The 14,990-nt window shown below is 32.4% G+C and overlaps 1 long non-coding RNA gene across 1 annotated transcript; it reads left to right on the top strand.

Annotated features, from left to right (window-relative positions):
• Positions 1-8,348: 8,348 nt before the first annotated feature.
• LOC139502787 (uncharacterized) lies at positions 8,349-11,621 on the top strand. The gene is made up of 4 exons (XR_011658938.1): positions 8,349-8,462; positions 8,828-8,956; positions 10,975-11,070; positions 11,387-11,621. It is a non-coding gene; the product is annotated as an uncharacterized lncRNA (long non-coding RNA).
• Positions 11,622-14,990: the final 3,369 nt, after the last annotated feature.

Below are 14,990 nucleotides of genomic sequence, written 5' to 3'. Positions count from 1 at the left end.
TCCATTATCATGCAATATATAATTGATGCATTTTTTCGTGATGTACAAAACCAATGATATTGACCACACAGTTCTGCATGTGGATGATCATGTATTGTAAATATTACATTGTTATGTGTGAATGAGTGATTAAAGTGTGTATGAATATCATGCTAACAAGTACATATATTGCTTTTATCATGTTTATGGTATAATCTTGTATTTATTTTCACGAGTTGAAATAATGAATTAGATTTCTGATTTAATTTTCTGATTATTTTACAATAGAAAAATGCTTATTCATTAGGTAATACAAAAGTTACAAATATTTGACATTTTTGTGGATAAATAGAACTAATTTGACTGTTGCAAATAAAATTCAAAAATCTTTCATAACTGCATGTTTACAACAGGTTCAAATATACCATTGAATGTTCATTATCTGAATACTGGTCAACAGATTGAGTGGCCAAAGTATAATCTAGATTTGTGTATCTTTAATTATCAAATCAATTTTCAATGGCATTTTTAAACACAGTGTAATGCATTTAGCCAATCAGAGCATGATTTTATAGGAAAATAAATACAAGTTTTGCATAATAATTTGATATAAACCAAGGATTTTATCTAGTCCATAATTATTGTATTTATGTATTAGTAAGTGCTGAAAGCAAGTAGTTTTTATTGTATATTTATTGTAGTCAATAACAGGATTTTATTGGCTAATTTTTATAGAACCAGATTTATTTTGTTATGTATCTATTACCCTAATGATGTTACCTGGTCCAACAGGACATCCATTTTTTAAAGAAGTAATAATTTAGTGTTTTTTAATGCAGTTGAGTGACACTTGTATTGAAATTTGATGGTTATAATGTAAAAAGTTTCATATCTGCTGATCTGTTTACCCTTGTCTGTGCATACATCCTTAAATTGGTTTAGTTATCTTACTTTAGTTTACCACAACATACTGTTCTCAAGTTTTGTCCCTTTATAACGTTGTATGCAAGTGGGGGCATCACCTGTGTCCCATGAACACATTCTCCATTTATTTCACATATAACACAAGGTAGTTTTTCCCCAAAAAATGTTTGGAATTGTGTCAGTTTAATTTCTACCAAATGTCATACATTTCGACTGATGCATACATTTTTGTATCAGATTTCAAAACCTGTTCTTGATTAACTGTGATAACATTGGTTCAGAATATAAAACTTTAAGTGAATTTCAAACAAAATCTTCTCAGAAAAAATAAACAAGATCAGTTCAGCTGAGCTATTCATGCTCAGTGGCCGATCCAAAACTTTTCATAAGTAGGGGCCCCCTGACTGCCTAAGAGGGGGCCAGCTCCAGTCACGCTTCAGTGATTCCCTATACAAGCAACCAATTTTTCTCCCCAAAAGGGGGGCCCGGGCCCCCCACTAAAACCGCCTCTGATGCTGACATGGTACTGTTCTGCTTCTACCTTGTAACTTGTATTCCATAACTTTCTGCAATAAAGGAGCACCTCAATCAGCTACCCATCTTATGTAAATTTTTGGGTAATAAGACATTGTAGTGTAAATTCCTGTTTTTAGAATAAAGCTGCAACAGGTTCAGTAAGAATTGGATACATTATTTGATGTTAAGGTATGCATTTTCCTAATGTATTTTCACTTATTACAAGTGACATTTTGAAAAATATTTTTTTCTAACTCAGAAAATTTTGAAATTGAATTTTGCATTTGTTGTGCAATTTGTCAAAAGTTGAAAAGGTCATATTTACATGTTTTGATGTTTTGAAATACAAATGATAAGAATAAAAGTACAAGTAACCTTTAAATAAAGATCTTTTGTTTTTGTTTTTCAAGTCTTTCTCAATCATTGGAAACGGGTGCCACATGTGGAGCAGGACCTGCTTACCCTTCCGGAGCACCTGAGATCACCTCTAGTTTTTGAATGGGGTTCATGTTGTTTATTCTTTAGTTTTCTCTTTTGTGTCATATGTGCTGTTGTTTGTTGTTCTTTTTCATTTTTATACGCCCGTCGTCTTTTAGACGGGACGTATTATGGTATACCTCTGTCCGTCCGACGTCCGTCTGTCCGTCCGTCGTCCACACTTCGGACAATAACTCAAAAACACTTTCACCAATTTCCATGAAACTTAAGTGAATTGTTTATATCTATTGACGTAAGCTCCCTTTCGTTTTTTTTAAATTTCAGATTTTAAGTTTTGGATTTATGGGGCTTTATTCATAAAAAAGGGGGGATTTTCAACACTTCGGACAATAACTCAAAAAGGCTTTCACCAATGTCCATGAAACTTTGGTGAATTGTTTATATCTATTGATGTAAGCTCCCTTTCAATATTTATAAATTTCAGATTTTAAGTTTTGGATTTATGGGGCTTTATTCATAAAAAAAAGGGGGATTTTCAACACTTCGGACAATAACTCAAAAAGGCTTTCACCAATGTCCATGAAACTTTGGTTAATTGTTTATATCTATTGATGTAAGCTCCCTTTTAATTTTTATAAATTTCAGATTTTAAGTTTTGGATTTATGGGGCTTTATTCATAAAAAAAGGGGGATTTTCAACACTTCGGACAATAACTCAAAAAGGCTTTATCAATGTCCATGAAACTTTGGTGAATTGTTTATATCTATTGATGTAAGCTCCCTTTCAATTTTTATAAATTTCAGATTTTAAGTTTTGGATTTATGGGGCTTTATTCATAAAAAAAGGGGGATTTTCAACACTTCGGACAATAACTCAAAAAGGCTTTCACCAATGTCCATGAAACTTTGGTGAATTGTTTATATCTATTGATGTAAGCTCCCTTTCAATTTTTATAAATTTCAGATTTTAAGTTTTGGATTAATGGGGCTTTATTCATAAAAAAAGGGGGATTTTCAACACTTCGGACAAGAACTCCAAAAGGCTTTATCAATGTCCATGAAACTTTGGTGAATTGTTTATATCTATTGATGTAAGCTCCCTTTCAATTTTTATAAATTTCAGATTTTAAGTTTTGGATTTATGGGGCTTTATTCATAAAAAAAGGGGGATTTTCAACACTTCGGACAATAACTCAAAAAGGCTTTCACCAATGTCCATGAAACTTTGGTGAATTGTTTATATCTATTGATGTAAGCTCCCTTTCAATTTTTATAAATTTCAGATTTTAAGTTTTGGATTAATGGGGCTTTATTCATAAAAAAAGGGGGATTTTCAACACTTCGGACAAGAACTCCAAAAGGCTTTATCAATGTCCATGAAACTTTGGTGAATTGTTTATATCTATTGATGTAAGCTCCCTTTCAATTTTTATAAATTTCAGATTTTAAGTTTTGGATTTATGGGGCTTTATTCATAAAAAAAGGGGGATTTTCTACACTTCGGACAATAACTCAAAAAGGCTTTCACCAATGTCCATGAAACTTTGGTGAATTGTTTATATCTATTGATGTAAGCTCCCTTTCAATTTTTATAAATTTCAGATTTTAAGTTTTGGATTTATGGGGCTTTATTCATAAAAAAAAGGGTGATTTTCAACACTTTGGACAATAACTCAAAAAGGCTTTCACCAATGTCCATGAAACTTTGGTGAATTGTTTATATCTATTGATGTAAGCTCCCTTTCAATTTTTTATAAATTTCAGATTTTACATTTCCGTGTTATGAATTTTTATGCTTAAAAAAGGGGGGATTTTCCAATTTTGGGACAATAACTAACACTTTCACAAAATTTTATGCAACTTTGATAAATTGTTTATATCTATTGACATAAGCTCCCTTTCCATTTTTATAAATTTTAGATTTTACGTTTTCTTAAGTAATGAATTTTTATACTTAAAAATGGGGGATTTTATGAAACTTTGGTGAATATATTAATGTAACATCCCTTTTGATTTGTATATATATTTCTAGTTGATCATATAAATTCATTTAAAGCAAAAAAGACAAGTTAAAAGAGCAACGGGCTTATCATGCGCTAAAGCACAGCCCTTTATTAGCCATGGCGTTGTCAGTTTGTTTAGATTTATGAGTTTGACTGTCCCTTTGGTATCTTTCGTCCCTCTTTTGGAATTGGTGCATGTCAGAAATTTTTAAACACTAAGTTTGAAAATTCACAAAACGATTTATCAGCAGGGTCAAATAGAGTCCTTCCCTTGAATAATGAATGTTTGGTGTTATTTTGAGTTTTTCAAGTCTAATTGACTTTGTGTTATACAATTTTCATCAGACACACGCCACACATTTGTATTCCCCATTACTATCCACGTTAAATGTTTCCCTTTCAAACCCTTTTTTTTTGGGGGGGGGGATTGCAGCGGGATCAATATACCATTATTTACACATTATTTCTTACTGGTTACCAGGAATTTAGGTACACTAAACCAAATACGTCATGTATGATAAACAGGTAATATATGCCCTCAATTTTAGAATTTATTCATACATTTTGTAATATTCATAATTATCAGTCCATATGTGTTATACAGGGACCACCAGTGCTTCACCTTTCATTTACCTCAATTACTATAATAGTTTCTACATAGTTTGATATTTACATCTATGCATCCGAACTAATTGTTTTAGATAATATGTATTAGTTTCCAGTATGTTCGTTTTTGACTGGGCCCGATTTGGTGGTGTAACATCTAACAAAGTCTATCCAACTCATTTAGCAAAGAATTCCAGTCAAGCTAGAAGGGCGTCTTAAAATTGAAGTGAGGTTCGAATTTTTGCTTCGTTGTGAAGGCTCTAACTGTGACTTTGAGATGAAGAACAAGAAAACAAGTCTTATTTTATGCTGTGCATTCACTGATTTTATGTCATGGATGGATACCACATATCCTTTTGACACATTGGCAAAAATAACAAATACAACAAAAGGAGGAATATGTAAAAACAACACTACACAGAAAACTAAATACTGATCAACACAAACCCCAATCAAAAACTGGGATGAATTCAGGAGATCAGGAGGATGAGCAGATGCGTTCTGTTACCAGGTGAAGTTATATAATAATAATATCTTTTACCACAAAGTTATAATAAAAACAGTATTTTTGAACGTTTGATATATTGACTGAAGCATATTGGACAGAACAACAGTTCACATTTGAACCACCGATACCCGACTCTACCGTAGAAAGACAACAACAAACAAACTAAGAAAGAAAGGAGCCTCGAACAAAAGACTGTTGAAATAGAATAACTTGGTACTAACACAAGATAAGAGAGGTTACATTCAGTTTAACGTGCACACAAATCTTCCTAATTTTCATTCTTGAACATATGTCTTAAAGTTTAACACACAATAAAAAAACTACTCGGTGTTTCTACCAGTAAGACAAACATACATTTAAACAATAGATTAAAAAGGCAATACATACATTGGATAGTACGTTCAAAATGTGTTCAACGGAAAGATAATAAACAGCTACGTCTTTTTTGACAATACTACTTCTAAAATGAGCAAAAAATTTTCAAGAGGGAAATGTGTTACCGGGACAATTTACTTTATTGGTCACCGGTAGTTTAAATTGTCTTCTTTATAAGAACGATTTAAATTCGTGATAAATCAAACTGAATCTGCGTATTCGTGTTCTCCTCTGTTGAGATTTCTAGGGTTTCATCTTTACCAGTATACTGCAAAATGATGTATGCCACAATTCGTTAAAAGACAACAGTGACTTCATGTTCAATGATATCTGTTAACACTGCTTCTGAAGTACATAATGGTAAATTTCAAGTTACTTGATAGCATTTGATTGACCTCCAGTGAGCCTAACATAAACGGAACTCTTGTTAAGCTATTGGTCTGGAATCTTTGATGAGTTGGAATGGGGGACTAGAACAATATGTAACATGGAATGTACGGCATAGTTATAAACTGGTTATCAATTCCCTGTTATTCATCCTTTTACAAAAGAGAGGCGAAGGATACCAAGGGGACATTTAAAATCACAAGTCGAAAATGAACTGAGCACGCCATGGCTAAAAAAGAAAAAGACCAACATACAAACAATAGTACACAAAACACAACATAGAAAACTAACGACTGAGCAACACGAACCCCAACAAATACTGGGGTGATCTCAGGTGCTCCGGAAGGGTATGCAGATTCAACTTCACATGTTACACATTTATAATCGTTTCATTTGTTGTTTTAATTAAAAAGAACACATTTTGTGAGATTGACATTTTGAAATCTTGAGATAAAAAAAAAACTTGTTTCCCACGAAACAAATGTATGAAACTATTGGTATCGCAAATAACTTTTCTGGCAAGTTCGTTTACTTGTCGTTCGGTTCAATTAAAATTATGTCAAACGAGCCCTCATAATGAGTTCTGGTTTTGAAAATGACCATTAGTAAGAAGCGCAGGATCGTATGTTATGCAATTTGAAACATTGCCTCTCAAATCATTTCATTTAAACACTGGTGTATAAAACATTGAACAAAAACAAATTCAAAATCCAGTTCCAAAACTACGCACTTTATGACAATACTTTTATACCAATCGAAATGAAGTTTTTGTAGTGTTTTGAGAAATGATTTTACTTTGTAGTAACGTATTGTTTTGGGAACATTTTATGTTTTAAAAGGACGAATTTTCTGCATAAAGTCAATAATTATGTGGACTTATGAAGCCCAAACTTTGTGTAGCCTTAAATACACAAATGAAGGAACCAAAAACTGTACCAATACAGAACGACATGTTTATGAAATTATAGCAAAACTTTTGGTTGACAAATTTTTATTCGTTATTGCAAAACAATAAACTATGAATACCTTACATTTTCTCCCTACCCAGTTTACCCCTATTACTAACTATGATGTGGACCGGTCATTGTTATTGAATATTACGCAATTTGATTGAATTAAGTTATGATTAGTTTACCTTCAAACTGTTTTTGCTTTTCATACATGACTATTGATTAAATCAGAACGTGCATGAATGTGACAGTAACTAAAATGACCTTCAAACTGGACACTGGTTTAGTCCATGTTATGTTTTATCAATGAAAGTATAGGTATGAAAGGTAAGAATTGCCAATTCTCCTATTTTTACAATTTTTTCCAAATACACAGTTGATAGATTATTTTTTAATGGCCAATTGCGGAGAAAAACAGAAAAAGTTTACAAATAAGACGTTTTATTCCACATGTTCCAATCAGCAAGTCATTTTTTTCGGAGAGAAATGCCGAAATACACTTTACGCAAGGTAAATTATTATTCATCTTACAAAAAACAACAGTTTTCAGTCTCTTTAGGAACATACTAATTACAATAAATCCCAAACTAAAAAAGTCATTAAATAAAGTCAAAATATGTCCGATCTACCTACTTTTGGAGCAAACAAGTCAATGCGATCGTTTTAAGGTCAATGTCGTCTACCTCACAAAATCCTGTTAGGCAATATAGTTTTTCTCAAATTTCGTCTTTCGGAAAAGTGTTTAGATTTTTTAAAAACAAATTTGAAACGGGAATAGCTTTGTTTCAATTGCCGAAGAATGTGTTTTCCTCATTTGATATTAATGTTAAATGGTTTAATACGTATACCTATGATGCATGATATTGATGACAAATTGCAAATAAAAAACCTCAAAACATGCCTTGCGTTATATTTGAGATACAACTTTAGACAGTAAGTTTGTTTACTCGGGTGTTCTATCGAATTATGACAGTTGTTTTTATCCGTTTGATGTTTTGAGCTTTTGATCTTGCCATTTGTGAAGTGATGTCCCGTTTCTAATTTCCTTACAATTTAATATAATTGTTATTTTACTTTAGTCTGTGCCCTTATTTAGTTGAAGTTCAACTGCATTGCCTATACATAATCTGTTTAAGATAGATATAATGACGAGACAGCACAAAAAAGACTGACATGATATAGACCCATTATTTTAAGGTAAGTTTTCGTCACAAAGCGTCTCAGGTATCCAAATATTTACACATCATTCTCTTTGTTTTTCAAATAATTTTTGGTTAAGTGTACCTATGACGGTCGATCTAGACACAATATGTTTTGCCGGACCGATTTTTTTTTTGTTTTCATGCCAACATATACATGACATAATTTACTACACCCGGCGAACAATTGCCTATATAGTGCTGAATTTGTTTTTATAGGATAGAATTAAAAATCAGACCAACGTTAAACAAATTAATTTCAATTCTAACATTTAACTTGATTTCCTTTCTACACAGCAAATTATACAGTTGTGTGCGTTATGTTTTCTGTTAGGACGTTTGGATGTCCCTACATGTATTATGTTTCTCGTTCTACATTGTCAACTGTTCGCTTCCTTCGTGAGACGAGATAAATCGTATCGTAAGTGTCTTTGGGAACGTTCCACATATTATCTTTGTTAAGGTTAACATTATTCTATAAATATAAAGCTAGAATCAATCCTTCACACATTGTTTACTGCATTGCACTACACTAGAAAAATGAAATTCATGATCATTCAGTTGTGTGCTTTTATGGGTAACGTAGACATTATATATATATATTATATATATCTGAAATTATTATATCTAAAACTTGTTAATGATTTTATTCATATATATTTTTTTAATCTGTTATTGGCGTTTAAGTAATATGGGTTGTTAACTCACAAACCAAATATAATTCCAAATAATGCAAATTTTAATTATTTTATTTCATACTAAAGCGATGCAAAAAGGTTTATATCCGGCGAAAGAAATTTAAACGTTAAATTGTCCTGGTCATTCTACTTTGAGGCTCCCTCAACCAATACAAAAAACCGACCACCACGAACTAATGCAAAAGATCTGAAGCGGCGTTAAACATCACACAACTTATCTATCAATCAATATTATTTATCTTAGGCATATGCATGGTGACAAGCAAAGAGTTTTGCAGCAAGGATACGGACTGTAATATAACTAAATGTACAGCTAACATCACTGTACAATGTTTGTATGGGAGCTGTAGTTGTGTTGAAAACACTTCCAATGGTAAGATGAATTGATAAAACAAATCACATGTGCTTGTCAACTCGTTAGCCATTACCCTCGTTTATGTTTGGTTAATTTTTCTTCTGTCACTTTTATACGACCATTTGCCTATTATGATTTTTTAAGTTTTTGTGTGTGAATAGAGGTTCTTGGCGGTTAACGATATTACTGAGGATAAAATGCATATAACGCTAACCTATGTACATACGACGATAATAAATATACCTGTGTAATTTCTCAATTCTTTTTCGTTTTCCTGATATTTTTCCAGTTTCATTCTCTTTATATGTGTTATTCTAATAATACCGGATAAATTTAATGCAATTTCTTATGCTCCTAATATTTTGAAGGTTATTACTTGAAAAAAAAACAGAATATAATCCATATCTATATAAAGACATTTTAACACGGGTTAGGGTTAGAACAACTGTTTGCCTTTGAAAATATTTAGAAGTTAACCAAAAAGGAGACTACATTTTATCAATCATGTCATTTACCCTTCCGGAGCACCTGAGATCACCCCTAGTTTTTTGGGGGTTCGTGTTGTTTATTCTTTAGTTTTCTATGTTGTGTCGTGTGTGCTGTTGTTTGTTTGTCTTTTTCATTTTAGCCATTACGTTGTCAGTTTGTTTTAGATTTATGAGTTTGACTGTCCCTTTGGTATCTTTCGTCCCTCTTTTAGATAACATAAACCTCTTCCATGAAGCAAAAAGGGTATTCAGTCGATATACAGAGTTGCTATGTATGCAATTCAAAGTAAAATAATCATTTTGAGGTTGAACTAAATTGTATTAGAACATTGGAAATTAGTAGCTCCAAAAATACCTAGCAAAAAGAAATATGGAACAATGAAAAAAGTCAACGTCACCAACCGTTTTATATTAAAATGCTTGTAAAACGGTAAACTTTATATTCGTTTCCAACATCAAGTTGTCTATATATCTCAGACAAATACAAATGCCCAATTACACATGTGGAGTAGGAACTGCTAACCCTTCCGGAGCACCCGAAATCACCCCTAGTTTTTTGGTGGGGTTCGTTTTGTTTATTCTTTAGTTTTCTATGTTGTGTCGTGTGTGCTGTTGTTTGTTTGTCTTTTTCATTTTAGCCATGTCGTTGTCAGTTTGTTTTAGATTTATGAGTTTGACTGTCCCTTTGGTATCTTTCGCCCCTCTTTTACAGTAAGATTTTTTTTTATTGTTACCTGATTTATCAAACAAAATCTGAATGACTTAACCGGCACCTTTATGCTGAGATGCAAACGATATGTGGTCACTGCAATGCCAGTCTTGTGATAAAACCACCAATGAAATGTCTGCTTTATATTCAGACCGGATATTGTTTATTACTGGTATCACCTGATCTCCTTTTTGTCCCTCTTTTACAGGTTAAAGCTGTATGATGTGAAATCCCAAAATAAGTCAGACTTCGTACAGAGTTAACCTTTACTTATATGTTTGCGTTACTCACTATGTGAATCAACGTATAGACAAGAGTTCAAAGTCGGTAAATTTAAGGAATAAATAGTGGTAATCGAACATTTGTTGATTCAATAATTTCAAAATGGTTATTCCTCCTTAGTTACGCCTGGTCAACTGTGGATTTGACGGCAACTTTTAGCCAATGAAAAAAATTGTTACATACAGATTGCATTGGTAAATTTACTGTTGGACGAATGTTCTGATGATGTAAGATGGAAGACGGCTAAACAATGTTGCATGTGAGTTACGACAAAGCAATACCGAATCGGTCAACGATTTTGAGATGTTGACCATAAAACTGACGTAGTGTCAATTTCAAAATGCCGTAACTCTGATAGAGAAGTTTTTGTGTCAATGTACATACTTCATGAAGTTTGTATCGTATTGTATAAACCATGTAACTATATGAACACGTCATACGAGTGGCCAGATGGTATGTTACTACTAAGATAAACATTTTCCATGCATTATTTGTTGTTATATGTTGATTCAAACATATTGAATAAATGATAACTTCCGATATATATATAATTTCAGTATGTACCGGACTTTTTGATTGTGTTTCAAACATTTGTACCAATGGTGGAATAGGAACGTGTCTTCAATCAAAGTGCATTTGTGTACATAACCAAGGTAGAGACTATAATCATAGCCAGGAATTCAATGTAAATAGCTAGAAATTGAAAATTGTTGTATATTTTCTGATAATGATTCATGTAACATATGCAAAATTCATCATTATTATAGTTGCATCAGTCTGATCAAGTTGACGATGCATACCAACATAAAATTGCTATGCCTCAAAAAACAACTTCTGAGCGGCCATAATGTTTTCTTTGAAAAGGAAAAAAAATTGTTTCTAAACATTGCTTCATTAAATTTTCGAAAAATGAAATAAAAGGTTAACTTATTATTGCTTCTTTAATTAAACAAAATTGTCCAATTGTAGCATGTGGCAGTGTCAATGAATGCTCAACCTTAGACTGTAACACTGGGAGTGTTAAGAACTGTATCAACTCACAGTGCCTGTGTGTAATACAGTGACCGGAATATCAGATATTGCCAGACAACAAATAATAGCTGTCACCCATGTCATTTGAACTCTAGTGGATAGTTGTCTCATTAGCAAACATACCACATCTTCTTATCTTATAATAAAAAATAATAAATAAAGGATGAACGTTTTCGATTCATTATAAATATAATCATATTATATATTACAACTAAATAAGCTTTCGAAAGGTGTTACAACATATAGTAAGGAAATATAGGGTATATATCTCCCAATTGATACGATATTCCCGTGCTTGCATTTCCTATCATGATTTTCTTGATAGAGGGTTACTGATCACAAGGACGCTATTAAACCAAGAGTTCCAAATGGTGAAGTTGAAATCATCCCTTCGTAAATTTTACGGACGCCATCACGAGTTGGTTGGCCGTTATGGAATAACCGTTTCACAAATGATATCAGATATGTTCCTTACGTCGTAACTACAATCGCCTTCCCTTTCATGAATGTGACCTACCGAATTAGACTATTTACCGGATTTGTAATCACATAAGCAACACGGCGGGTGCCACATGTGGAGCAGGATCTGCTTACCCTTCCGGAGCACCTGAGATCATCCTTAGTTTTTGGTGGGATTCGTGTTGTTTATGGGTCATTTTCAAAAAATGTGGATATTTCAGTTGTGAAATAACAATAAAAAAAATATTCAATTTTCAACTTTAATATATGAAATTGAATAGTTTAACAACAATACAACCTGAAATAAAAATATGCAATCTTAAATGCTACTACAAAAATATTTTAAAAAATAACATAGAAACAAGTATGTGACATATGTCAACTACATAACGGATTTAGTTTCAGTCCCTAATTTTTTTTTTAATAATATTTACATTTTGCTTGATATATATTTCCATAAAAATCATCACACTTTTTTCAAAACAGTTAACATGGTTAAAATAACACTTTTTAGAAACATATTTTAAAGTGAATTTAATTCAGCATTGTCAACTACATAACGCTTTTTGTCAACTACATAACGATTCACTGCGTTATGTAGTTGACCGTTATGTAGTTGACCTATTTGTGGTTTTTGGATGTTTTTCTTGACCCTAATACTTCCAGATAAATGGTTTTTATTGAATTAGAGTCAGTATTATAGACTTTGAATGATTTATGTAAAAAAAAATATTTATGCCAAAATTTATCAATGTTTTTGCCGTTACAAAGTTGACATAGAATAAAATTACGGAGTAATTTGTACTCACCAAAACTAATCTATAATGAAATGAATCAATGATGTCATCCTGTAACTTTAAGCACGTCATCAGAGGATGAAGAGTAAGTAGAGAACACTTCCTTAGTTACAAGGGATATAATCAGTTGTTTATTGGCAACATTATTTCATGTGTGTTATGTAGTTGACATTTTTTAAAGTACGAAATGAAAAGTAAAAAAAAATGCTAATAAAATCTAATAATTCCCTGTATTTGTGTATACATACCTGCAGTGATACCTATATATTTATAATAACAAAAGAAAAATAATAATTTCCGCTGGGTATTAAAACCAGCATTTAAAAAAGACTAGTTTTTCAATTTCGTACAAGCAATTTTGGGGTTTTTGGACCCTTTGAAACCCACTGGAAGCAATTTCTGTAGCTAAATTTCATATTGAATTTGCTGGAACTTGTTACACACACCAAAAACTAAATGGTGTATCTAAAAATTGGATAAAAATATTTACACTTTTTTAGAAATATTGATTGTACAAGAAAATCCACATTTTTTGAAAAAGGCCCTTATTCTTTAGTGTTCTATATTGTGTCATGTGTACTATTGTTTTTCTGTTTGTCTTTTTCATTTTTAGCCATGGCTTTGTTAGTTTGTTTTAGATTTATGAGTTTGACTGTCCCTTTGGTATCTTTCGTCCCTCTTTTGTATAGTAACGATTTTCGCCCAAATAAGCTACATAATGTATCTTTATGAATTCCTTACTATGTAGGTGAAAGATACTATATGGGCTAACATTTTATTTGCAGACACGTCTACCAAGTAACAAACATTCAAATTATCACTAATATGTTTGTAAAGGCAAATCTTAAAACGGTCTTTTAAGATTTTAAGAAATATTAGCAATAGCTCACTTATGCATTTGTTATGAGTGATTTAAAAAATATGAATGTACGTTTTAAACTTTTTAAAACAAGGCATAAGCTGTCAGAATGCTTATACTAACAGTACATGTCGGTTATATTAGTATTCATGGGAGAAGCAAAAGAGAGTTTAAAGATATCAGTCGGACATTTAAACTCATACGTCGAACATAAAGTGACAACGCCATGGCTAAAAAAAGAAAGACCAACAGACAAACAAGAGTAAAAAAACACAGAAAACTAAAGACTGAGTAACACTGACCTCACCAAAAACTGGGGGAGGATGATTTCAGGGGCTTAGGAAGGTTCAGCAGAAAACATGCATTCTTTTAACTGTTTAATGTAAATTGAAAGCATTGAGGTCCATTTGTATCATAAGACAAGACGATATAATTTTGCGTTGTCCGAAGTGATTTTCTTGATAAACCCTTATAAGGAATTCTAAAATCACTCGATTCCAAAACCAATGACGGAACAATAATTGTGCTGCTATAGGTAAAATGATAGTAATACAATGATATCGTTCAACCCAATCTTAGATGACATTGGTATCTTGCGCGTAGGAGGTCGTATTGGACATATAAACATTAATACATTGAACTATAATGGTTTACTTTTCTAAATTGTTATTTGGATGGAGAGCTGTCTCATTGGCACTCATACCACATCTTCCTATATCTATTAAGAAGGGTCGTAACACAGCATATTTGCCAATAGACATACATCCGTATATTGTACCAGTAAACCATCATGTGACAAATCGTCCCATTAAACATTATCATGCAAAAAGTCAAAATCAGAGCAGAACAATGACTGAAGGCGCGATATCTTTCGCTGGTTCATGCACGTTAGGCGTTAAGCGAAAAGTCAGAAGTTTTGTCAATAGTTGCGTAGTTTGCAGGACATAACAAGGAAAAGTAGGTAAGACTTAAATGGCAGACCTGCCTGCTGATAGGTTACAAGTTGATGCACCTTTCACGTATGTAGACTTAGATGGTTTTAGTTCATGTCAAGTTATCGTCCGTCAAACAAACGCAGAAAGTTCTTCAAATAAATAAAGGCAACAGTAGTAGACCGATGTTCAAACTCATAAATCCATGGACAAAAACAAAATCGGGGTAAAAAACTAAAACTGTGGGAAACGCATTAAACATAAGAGGAGAACAACGACACAACACTACAATGTAACACACACAGAAACGGACCAAGCAACAGACAAAATTCCACGAGAATAACAAATATAACGTTAGGGTCTAGTATTGACATGTTTGGAATCTCGTGCGATACATGTGGAACTTATCGAGGAATTAAGTAGTGCTTCCTTTTTTAACGCATTGCGTAGATTTATTGCCGTACATAGACCCATACATCAATTGAGATCAGGCC

This window comes from Mytilus edulis, chromosome 14 (assembly GCF_963676685.1).
Source record: "Mytilus edulis chromosome 14, xbMytEdul2.2, whole genome shotgun sequence".
Classification (NCBI taxonomy): Eukaryota; Metazoa; Mollusca; class Bivalvia; order Mytilida; family Mytilidae; genus Mytilus; species Mytilus edulis.
The sequence above is the reverse complement of the archived record's forward strand: the minus strand, read 5'-3'. Positions and strand labels throughout refer to the sequence as shown.